At 39.7% G+C, this 10,883-nt stretch overlaps 1 protein-coding gene and 1 long non-coding RNA gene across 2 annotated transcripts in view; both read left to right on the forward strand.

Annotated features, from left to right (window-relative positions):
* The window catches only part of LOC114030361 (poly [ADP-ribose] polymerase 14-like), a 113,668-nt gene that overhangs the window by 18,066 nt on the left and 84,719 nt on the right, over positions 1 to 10,883 (forward strand). The window lies entirely within an intron of this gene.
* LOC114030407 overlaps positions 7,238 to 10,883 on the forward strand; it is an 18,120-nt gene continuing 14,474 nt past the window's right edge. Inside the window, exons 1-2 of the long non-coding RNA XR_003567606.1 lie at positions 7,238 to 7,627; positions 8,914 to 9,047. This is a non-coding gene — a long non-coding RNA (uncharacterized LOC114030407). The remainder of the gene's footprint in view (positions 7,628 to 8,913; positions 9,048 to 10,883) is intronic.

A 10,883-nucleotide genomic window follows, 5' to 3' on the forward strand; every position in this document is an offset into this window, starting at 1 on the left:
CCTGACTTCAGGGCCGGTGCTCTATCCACTGCACCACCTAGCTGCCCCGATGCTTCTGTTTTAGCCATAATCCAGTGCAAGTAAAATAACTGGTAGTGAGAAGGAGGGGACATGGGATAGGATGGAAACAAGTCAGAAATCCTTTAAGAGCCTGTGTTCCATGAGAAAGGAGCCCTGAAGGTGATATAATAATTTTCCTTCAAAATTAGAGCTAATCCTATGCAAGACTATAGTAGGCAGCAACCATTCATGGGATGATTTGAAGCATGCACAAGACTCCTTCTGTCTCCCATCTTCCCTACCAACTGTCAAACCCCAATTAATTAAAGAGTCTATTTTAAGAAAGAGAGAAACAAAATTAGGATACACATGTCCATGGTTCAATTTCTCTCGAGTTGGCTTGATATGCATTGCATGGGAGTAAAGACCTAAAGACCTAGAGAAACCTCAAGTTTTCAATTGAGACCTACAGTAACTTCTAATAATATTATCATTTATTTTAAAAGCATTTTTGGTCTTACAAGCCAGTCTCCTCAAAAGCAAGATAATTTGATTTTAGAAAAAAAAATTAAAAATCAGCATCTTTCCAGATGTGTGGTGAAGGCAAAGATAATATTAAAGTACTATCTCTTGGGTACAAGATTTGATTTGAAAGAAACCCGAAAGTTGTACTTTCTCTGATATATCCATCTAAAACTTTGGTGAAAGAGAATACAAAGAACTGAATGAGCTGAAAAAAAAAGGCTAACTATTACCATTGATATGAAACATGGAGGGTCTCAAATCAGCATCACAGGAACTACTTGAAATCTGTTCAAGGCTTCCCAGGCAACTGAAGGCATGATCAAGAGAATGTATGTATGTATAGATGAGAAGTCTAAGGCTGAGGAGCTCAGTAGAACCACCAATGACAACGGTCTTTTCAAACCTTTTGACAAAATAACTGATCTGCATTTAGAGGATGCAAGGAAAGGAAAAAAAAATAACGTTGTTAAAATTAAGAATGAAAACTACACAGTAGACTTTAACACTAACCTTGCTACAAATGGAAAGGGATACAGCTTGCCTGTTTGTTGCCTCAAAAAATCTGAAGGTAGATTCAGCTTTGCTTTATTTCTTTTAATGTTCTCTCTCTCTCTCTCTCTCTCTTTCTCTCTCACCTTTTCCTCTCTACCTCTCTACCATTCAGACAATAAACATTTATCAAGCACCTACTATATATACCAAACGCCGTGCTAAGCCTCGGGGGATACAAAGAAAGACAAAAGATCCTATTCTCAAAGAGTTCAAAGTCTAATGGGGTGACAACATGAAAATAACTATGTGCAAACAAGCTAAAATGTTAAAATGGATAAACTGGAGATAATCAGCAGAGATAAGGCACTAGAATTAAGGGGAATCAATAAAGACTTCCTAAGGAAGGTGAGATTTTAGCTGGGACTTGGAGGAAGCCAAGGAAGTTGGTAGGCAGAGATAAGAAGAAAGAAAAATCCAGGTATGGGGAACACCCACTGAAAATGCCCTGAGTCAATAGTTTCTGTTTCTCTGTCTCTTTGTCTATCTTTCTGTCTTTCTTTCTTTCCTAACTCTTCCTCTCTCTCAGAACTAACTGAGGATTTATTCTGGCTCTACTCCTGTTTTGGGCTCTTGAGCACAGGTATCTAACAGGAGATGCCCACAACACTACCAAGTGCCCAGTACCAGATTAAAATGCAATTAGGAAATATTTAACAAAATAAACAAAGTAAATAAATAAAGTACATAAAACATAGATAATTTTAATATGTAGCTTTCTAAATTAATACATGGCCTGCAGGGATTCTTATGTATAGTTTAATGGCCCCAATTTCCATTGGAGTTTGACACCACTAATTTAAACTAAAAAAAAACAAACCCCAAAACCTCCCCCTCCAGACTGTCATTCATTTTCAAATCATACACCCCCCAAAAATTATAAATTAGCTTTCTGATTTGTAAATGAGTCTCTGCTCTGTTCTCCTTAACTTGAATCAATTTTGTTGATCACTATAGAGACAGATTTCTTTTGGAGGAACCTAGAAAGATTAAGTTTTTGGACCTGGCAACCAAAACACAGAACAGAGAAAAGCAGAAGCTTTTCTAAGGAGAGAAACTTGCCAGGTAGGAGAGACAATCAGTGCAAAGTTTCAGAAATGAAATGCAGTGTGCAAGGAATGGCAAATAGGCCAGTATAGCTGGATTGGAGAGTGACTAGAGGAGAGTCAAGTGTAAGAAGAGTCAAAAAAGCAAGTTCTCTAAGAACTTCGCCCGCTTTTTTGGTGTTACAATAAACTTTGCCACTTGACTGGAAGAGAGTTTGAGTACATGAATTCATTCCAGGTGATGCCACCCTGTACCCTGACATTTCAAAGTTCCCAATACCCCTAAACCACATCACATTGGTGGTTTCATATGGGGACCTGCTTGACTCTCGAGCCCTCCTCTGGATAAGATCAGAAGGTATGCAAGCCTTCTCTTTCTCTGCCTTTTTCTCACTTTGCAGTTGGGGTCACCCTCCAAGCACCTTGGAAGGTTTGGAGGAGCTTTTAAGCCTGACATTCGCAGGTTCCAATTGGCTCAGATGATTCGAGACTGTCTCAGAGCTGGGTGCACTTTCTGCTGTACAGAGGCTGCCCTATCTGGAAGTGTATGCCCAATTCTCTCATTCTCTAGGATGCTAGAGAACTGAGTGACTGCAGGTGCTTTTTGGATTTTTCTGAGGCTTACAGGAAAAGAAATGGGCAAATTACCAGGATACACCCCAGGATTTGCCTTCTCTTCTGGTTTAATGAAGAGTCTCCCATATTCCATGCCCAAGCCTGCCAGATCCTCCTTTTCTGGTTACAAAATTGGAAAAAGCTTGGTCTATAAGGCCTTAAAAAGGAAAGCCTTGTGCCTGGCCTCAACACAATCTAGAGGACCAAGAAAAAGTGTCTGATTTGTACAGGGGTTTCTGACAAGCCTCTCTGAGCTTTTGGACTGTCCCCATCACTTATCTGTAACACTGTTTAATAATGTTAATCTTTTCTGTTTGTGTCTATGTGTGGTGTGAGTGAGTGTCTGTGTGTCATCCTGACAGCCTGTAAGATTTAAAATGTAGCCAGCCAACAAAAGAAGCTTCTAAGGGCTGTAGCTGGACTTTCTTGGAAAGAAAAGTTGTTGGTAAAAATTCTCTCTCTTTCTTTACATCCTTGAACTCTGGCAAAGTTCTGAGTGTGGAGAGACAGACAAGGCAAAAAGAAAGGGGGAGCCTTTTCCACTCAGATCAGAGAGAAGCAGATTGACTAGCACTTAACCATTTCCTATCTCACATAAAGAGAAAAGGTTTTGTGTAACATGACTCTCACCAAGCAGTCTCCTGCAAAAGGGGAAAAAATTCAGTTTACAAGATCTTAAAAGGAGACACCTTAAAAGTGAAGCCTTGAACTTTCCAGGACCAAGAAAAAGGGACTAGGCACCAACTAGATCTTTTTGAAGGGTCCCAGGTCACCCATCTGGCAGGTTCAATGCCCCACTCTTAAGTTTCTATGTGGTGGACATAGAAGTGAAGTTCCTTTGAGTAAAAGTTTAAGAGAAATTTTTAAAATTCTTCTCCCTGTGATCCCTGCTCTGATCAGGCTGAGGTTACAGTGAAATTTAGAACAGCTAAAAAAACATCTTAGCAGATTCTGGAGGTTTTGAGATTGATCATTAAGGAGTTTTGAAACACCTAGTCACTCCCTTCCTCTGCTCCCTTCCTTTGAGTCAAGAGGGTATCTCAGTGCGGGATTGAAAATAGCCCCATGGTTTCCTGTTAACCCAGATCAGTTTAAGAGAAAAGAGTGCTGGAGAATGGTAGGGACTTCAAACCATCCTTCCCCTCACCTTCACATTCACTCCCCCCCACCGCCACCACTTCAAATTTACCCTCCTCCACCTGGTGAAAAGAAGGATGGGGAGGGGTAGTAGCTTCAGTGGAAGCCCTACTGGCAATGGGCCTGTGCTCCTGGGCACCATACTGTCCACCCAGAAAGCCTGCAAGTATCATCCACATTCAGCACATCCTGCACTCTCCAGCAGCCACAAACAGCATCTGCAGCTGTGGGGAGAGAGGGAAGGGGCATGGGTCAAGTCAGCACAAGGTAAGAAGCCAGCCAGCCCCTGCACTTGGTAAGTCCACTCTTTTTAAGATGTCGTTTCAACATGTTACTGATGAGATGCCAATTTTCTGTGTAATTTGGAAATGTATTTAACAAGCTTAAAGTCACCTGATTTGTAATGGGTTCATTTCAAGTTTCAAATACATAATATTGTTACAAATTGGTAAACTTTGGGGGGCAGCTAGATGGTGCACTGGATAGAGCACCAGCCCTGGAGTTAGGTGGACCTGAGTTCAAATCTGGCCTCAGACATCTAACACTTACTAGCTGTGTGACCCTGGGCGAGTTACTTAATTTCATTGCCTAGCAAAACAAATTGGTAAACTCTTGTATCAATTATGTCAAGCAACTTTTCATAAGTTGGATATAATTAGAGTATGAAATGAAAGAAACTAAAAGACAGTGGAAAAATTGTTTCCCTGCTAACCCTGTCTTATAATGTTTTGTGACTGCCATTTAGAAAACTGGGTATTTTATAATTAAGAGGAAGTTCTGGCTAAAACAATTTGGTTATCACTTATCAAATTATAAAATTATTAACTAAGATATTTAGGTTATTTTTTTAGTGTTAAATATAAAACTGGTAATTGGTTATTCTGTGTGTGTGGAAGGACAGGATGAGGTAAAAACCTTATCCAGATTAGTTCTGCCCACTCAGAGCAGTCCTCAGGGCTAAACACAGCCCACAGCACCTCTAAGAGTATATGGAGTGGATAGCTAACCCCTTCTCTGGGGTTCCTGTCAAAGCTCCTTATTTTGTAAACTTGCCAAGGTTCCTAGAAATCATATGTGTGGGCAAGGTCATCAGCCCTGAAAAAGAAGCTTGTTTGGGTTATAGAGTTCCTAAACAATGAACTTGGCTTGCTAAGGATTTGCAAGTGTATGTAAATGATCTCTAATAATTGACTTTTATACCAGGACAAATTTAAATTTGAGATGTGAGTCCTGGTAAATTTTTATTGCTTACTGCAACTCCATGAGAGTAAAACAATTGCATCTGGCCCTAAGCTGTGATTAGTGAGACTTTGTATCTGAAGTAAAAGCTCTTGGGACTGTAAATAAATTTGTTCTGAGTCTGAATTAAGGTACAGGTGTCTGATTTATCACAATAATCCATCAATAATCAAAAGTCAATAATCCATCTGAGAGAATACCACAAGCTACTCAAAGAGAATGTGATACAAGCAGAGGTCTGCATCTGAAGAAAAAAAAAGGGGGACAACCTTAGCCTCAATCTAAGGTGGGATTGAATCCCCAATAGCATCTGATCCTCCTAGAGGGATTGGAATCACAGTGGAAACTTTTGAAAAAGTAACAGGATCAGTTGATCCTATATGTTAAATGTAAATGACTCTAATTAGGATCTTGGTTTCTTTCTTTGTTTTCCCCCATTCTGACATTACTTTTAATTCTCCTTATATTTAGGTCCTAAATATTGAACTTGCTTGTCAGATTTGTGTCTTCCAGACTATAGAATGGCCTGTAGTAGGCAGCAAACAATGGATACCAGCCCATACCCATCCGTCATTCCCTGGATGTGGCCTATGCTTGTTTCCAGTCAACCTCCACTCTGGGACCCAGCAAGGCAGGGACAGCTCTGTGTCCCTTGCCAGCAGGAAACAGTTTAAGAAGCCAAGACCCTTGCCTCTTGCCCGAAAAGATTTTGGATCTCATTTGTTTGAGGAGGAATGATAGGATGTTGGGATTTGAACCCTTAAAGCCAGGGTGGTGAACCTGCAGCCTTGAGGCCACATGTGACCTTCTAGGTCCTTGGGTTTAGCCTTTTGGCCGAGTCCAAGTGTTACAGAACAAATCTTTTTATTAAGAAGATTTTTTCTGTGAAGTTTGGATTCCGTCAAAGGGCTGCACTTGAGGACCTAGAGGTCCACATGTGGCCTTGAGGCTGCAGGTTCACTACCCCTGCCCTAAAGGAAAAGACCATGTCTCTAGAAGCAACCCAGTCACATACAGGCCTGATCTTGTAATTCTTCAGATGAAAGCTGTCAGTGCAGGCAAGGAGTGCCTGCCCAAGGACAATGCCTCTGGCAAATTTTTGTATTCCTTTTAATAAAGCTATCTTGATTTTTCCCAAACATTCCAGCAGCCCAGACCACTGGTGCCTCTGCATAAGGCACATAACCCACCCCAGACTACTTGCATATACTGAACACTCCTTAATCCCACCCAGACCCTTTCATAGTCCCTTTATTATACAAGCTTCAGCATCATCCTCATTAGTTTGCAGGTTCCCTAAGAACTTCCCAGGCTTTCTTGGCATTGCAAGAAACTTTGCTACTTGACTGGAAAAAAAAGAGTCACAAGGTAGGAAAGCGACCAGTAGGCTTAAATAACACCTAAGAACTGGTAAAGGAAAGGGTTGGGCAAGATGTCTGAGTGAAGTGAGGTGAGGAGGAGGAGGAGGAGGCAGTGAGAAGAGTAAGCTATCATCAAACAGCTTCAGGGTTTTTTTTTTTAATTAAACATAAGGCAAAGTCATCAGCTAAGAAGACGGGGAGGGGAGTATTATGACAAGTTTAGAAGAGATTTGAAATGGCCACTTTGGTGAGCAGGATACCTAATCAGTTACGGAGGAGAAAGATTGCCAAAGTGAGGGTCCAGTTGAGATTGTATAACAGATTTTTATTCAATCCAACATCATCTTGGTTTTGAGATTTCCTCTAGCTCCATGGATAGACAGCATCTGGATGGACATAGTGAATATATGTGGTAGAAATAATCCAGGCACTAGGAGAAGGAGTGGGATGAAGGATGCCTTCATGGTCATTCTTCTACAGGGAGAGGAGATGGGGGGAAGAGGTTAAAGGGATCTTAGCCAACTATGGGGATTAGTGATGGAAGAAACCAAGTAGGTCTCACTAGCTGACCTGAGCAAGTAAGGCTAGTATGATTATAAGAGGGAGCCACAAAGCTGAGGTACCACAGGAAGCTGGTGGATAGTAAGCCTCTTGATCCCCAAATTTGGGTTGTAGTTTCTCAGTTGCTAGCATCCTGGATTTTTTTTTTTCAGATTCTAGGGTCTAGTTTGGAGAAGCCTGTTTTATTTTGTTTACTTTGGTTTTGGACTAGATCTGTGATTTCATTGGTAGAAAAAACTTCCAGTGAGAAAACTCTTATCTTTCCCAGGGAGGAAATCCCCTCAAAAGATCAACACCTGCACAACTTATAGTCTAGGATAGTTGCTGGGTCACTGAGAATTGAAATGATTTAGCCATGGTCAGGCATCCACTATGTTATCAGAGGAAGACCTACTGACTTTAAGGATAGTTTTTTCTTGTACAATATTGCTTCTTCATTCCCTCTCCTTCCACTATGAATGAATATTTGCTTTCTGGTTTGTAAGTCTGTGTCTCCTGAGTTTTCTTTGTCTCAAACCATTTCTGCTTGAACTTATAGGATAGACTTTCTGAACATGCCATGCCAAATACAGGAACCTAGCACAGAGGCAGAAGGTACTTTCTTCCTACCAGCCTTATCCATTACATTACTGCAACTGCTTTTCTATTTAACTCACATGAATCTAAGAATAGATGAGAAAGAGGGAAAGAAATAAATATTTATTAAGCACCTACTATGTGTCAGGCACTGTGTAAACTCTACCAATATCTCATTTGATCTTCACAACAAGGGGCAGTTTGGTGGCAAAGTAGATAGCAGTCTGGCCTTGGAGTCAAGAAGACCTGAGTTCAAATCCGGCCTCAGACACTTGACATTTACTAGCTGTGTGACCCTGGGCAAGTCACTTAACCCCATTGGCTAGCCAAAACAACAAAAAAACTCCCCTTTGAGGGGCAGCTATGTGACGCAGTAGATAGAGCTCCAGCCTTGGAGTCAGGGGGACCTGAGTTTAAATTTGGCCTCAGACACTTGATGCTTACTAGTTGTGTGACCCTGGGCAAGTCACTTAACCCCAATTGCCTCACCAAAAAGTTAAAAAAAAAATCTTCACAACAACTCTGCAAGGTGTTGTTATTATCCTTGTTTTACAGTCAAGAAAATTGAGGCAGACAGACATTAAGTGACTTATTCAGAAATTCAAAGCTCATAAATGCGTGAGGCTGGATTTGAACTCAGATCTTCCTGATTCCAGATCCAGGGCTCTAACCACTATACCACCTAGCGATGTGTAAAATATTTTGGGAAGGTGAACTCTCAATGAATTTTATATGCTAGTGTTTTAAAATAAAATAGCAATTCACTCAATTTGATTTAAAATATTTGAAGGAAATAATTGAATGATGTGGCAGCATGGTGTAGTAGATAGAGCGTGGAGATAGGAAGACATATAAGTACTTATCCTGCTTCTGACACTTACTAGCTGTGTGACACTGGGCAAGTCACTTAAATGCCCCAAGATAACTCTCTTAGAGTAAGTTTTAGATGGGATACAATCTGTATTGATGCTAGAGGTAAAATGATAGACTTATGGTATATTTGATGTATTAATTTGTTCATCAATTACATGTAATATTGATGGCAGGGTGAGGAGAACAAGTCAATACATACTCTAAATAACCTCCTGGGTATGCATTTTTCATAACAGTACAATATCTTTCACGCAATGGGTGCTTAATTAATGTTTATTAAATTGAATTGAATTCTCAAAACCTAGTATTAAGAAAATGCAAAAGAATTCAGATGCTATTCTGCTTTTTGGAGAGCCTTAGGAATTTAGATTGCATCATCCTATCTTTCCATGTGGGAGGAAATTATTAATCACCAAGAGTTTATCTTTCAGTTGAGAACCCTAATCACTTGGATGAGATGAAAGACCAGAACCTTCTTTTGGTGGATTTACCTCCAGGACATCAAGAACACAAGCAAGTAAAAGACAAGTTTTGTCAGACCTATGCTAACTTCACAATAAAGAAGGTAAATCTATTTTTTATCCTTGCCATTACCTCTAATCTTTCATTCCTCAGTGTTATATCCAGCTCTCACCCCTGCTCTTCTCTCTTACTTATTTGTCCAGTCCAAGATCATCTCCTGTATGCTAACTAACCTCTACACTGCCTACTGGATGTTCCCAGCTGGATGTCCCATAGACTTCTCAAATTCAGTGTGTCCAAAACAAAATTCATTATCTTTCTGCCCAAATCCTCCCTTGCTCCCAGCATTCCTATGATTGTTGATGGTACTACCATCCACCTACTTTTACAGGTTCACTATCAAGGCATCCTCTTTGACTGCTAACTGAATCAGAGTGAAATTGTCATACCCTTGGTCTTACGATCACGTGTAAGTGTTTCACTTCCATGTTCATGAACTCTGAAATCCCTTTATCTGGTCATAATCTTTTATTCCTGTGCCTAATTAACCTAAAGCCAATTCTTCATCTTCATCAGTTATATTAGCTTAAGAAAAATATTGTAAATACTTTTATGGAATAGATATTAGTATTATTCCATGTTGATTCTATGAATCTGCCAATAGTAACAATCAGACTTGAGAAAAGGTTACATTGGATACCGAAACCTAGATGCAAATTGACTTCTTTTCCTAACTCAAAGTTTCCTGCATCTTTTTAGAGTGTACAGGGTCATTTCTTTTTATCAGTTTCCAAGGAAAAAGAAATGACAATGTGTCCCAAACTGTGAAGATCTTGGGGTGGGGAAAGGAAGAGTGGGATAAGAGGACAACTGAGGAAACCTGGATCTGGAGCTAGGTATTATGGAGAGGCAAAAAAAAAAAATCAATGGGCTTCCTATTGGTTTCTCTTTGTTTCCATTGCTCTAATGCCTGTGGAGCCTGTGTCAGTCATCTCCGATAAAATCACTTCCCCACTCTAAAAGCCTAAGTTTCTTCATCTTGAGGATTGGACTAGATGATTTCTGATACTCCTTGTAACACTCTGTGATTCAGCAATGAAAAAGAATAGCCACTGTTTAGTGTTTTGTAACACAGAATAGACAAAAAAAAACCACCAACCTAATTATGATTTGCTTTGGACATTTTTCCCCCCTATTTATCTCCTCTATTCCTTCCATTTTCTGTTGTTTTGGACCTTTCTTGTATCTATAGAGTAGGCTAGGGGCAGAGTTGGGATTAGGAAAAGAGGCAAAAGAAATTTCCAAAAACCAAGTCATTGAAATAGCCTATCTTGTAAATAAGAAAGAATGTTAGAAAGACTGCTAATTCTTGAAATTTATTTTCAAGCTTGTATGTCTATGATATTTAAGGCTCCATACAGGTGTTGTAGCCCATTTATAAATAGACATCTGTCCTGCTCCCCCTCCCCAATGCCTTAAAAATAAAAAAGAGACAATGATAAACATAAAAATACTCAACTTTTGTTAGAAATTGGTATTTACCTTTTTTATTTATAAAAAGCTAGCAAATTTCCTTTTAAAATTTTAGTAGAATACTGAATAATAATAGAACCGAAGGGAAATATAATTAAAACAATGTGCTCTTATAAAATGTGCACCACCCAGTGAAGTACTCTTTGTCAAAACATGCTTATTGTGTCTTATTTTCTATTTATCAAAGAAAAATGGAAACTTATTTTTCTTCCAACTCACCTAGTTCACCCTACAACAATTTCCGCTTATTATCAGACCCAGAATGGTGACCCCTCAATTACTTTTTAACTCAGGGGGGAATAAACACAGCAAAATATTAGAACTGGTGGCTATGACGGGTGAGCCATTATCACAAACCCTAGCTCTCTTGAGATCTATTAACAAACTTAAGATCAATGAGTCATGA

Source organism: Vombatus ursinus, unplaced genomic scaffold, assembly GCF_900497805.2.
Source record: "Vombatus ursinus unplaced genomic scaffold, bare-nosed wombat genome assembly UNPS02014959.1, whole genome shotgun sequence".
NCBI lineage: Eukaryota > Metazoa > Chordata > Mammalia > Diprotodontia > Vombatidae > Vombatus > Vombatus ursinus.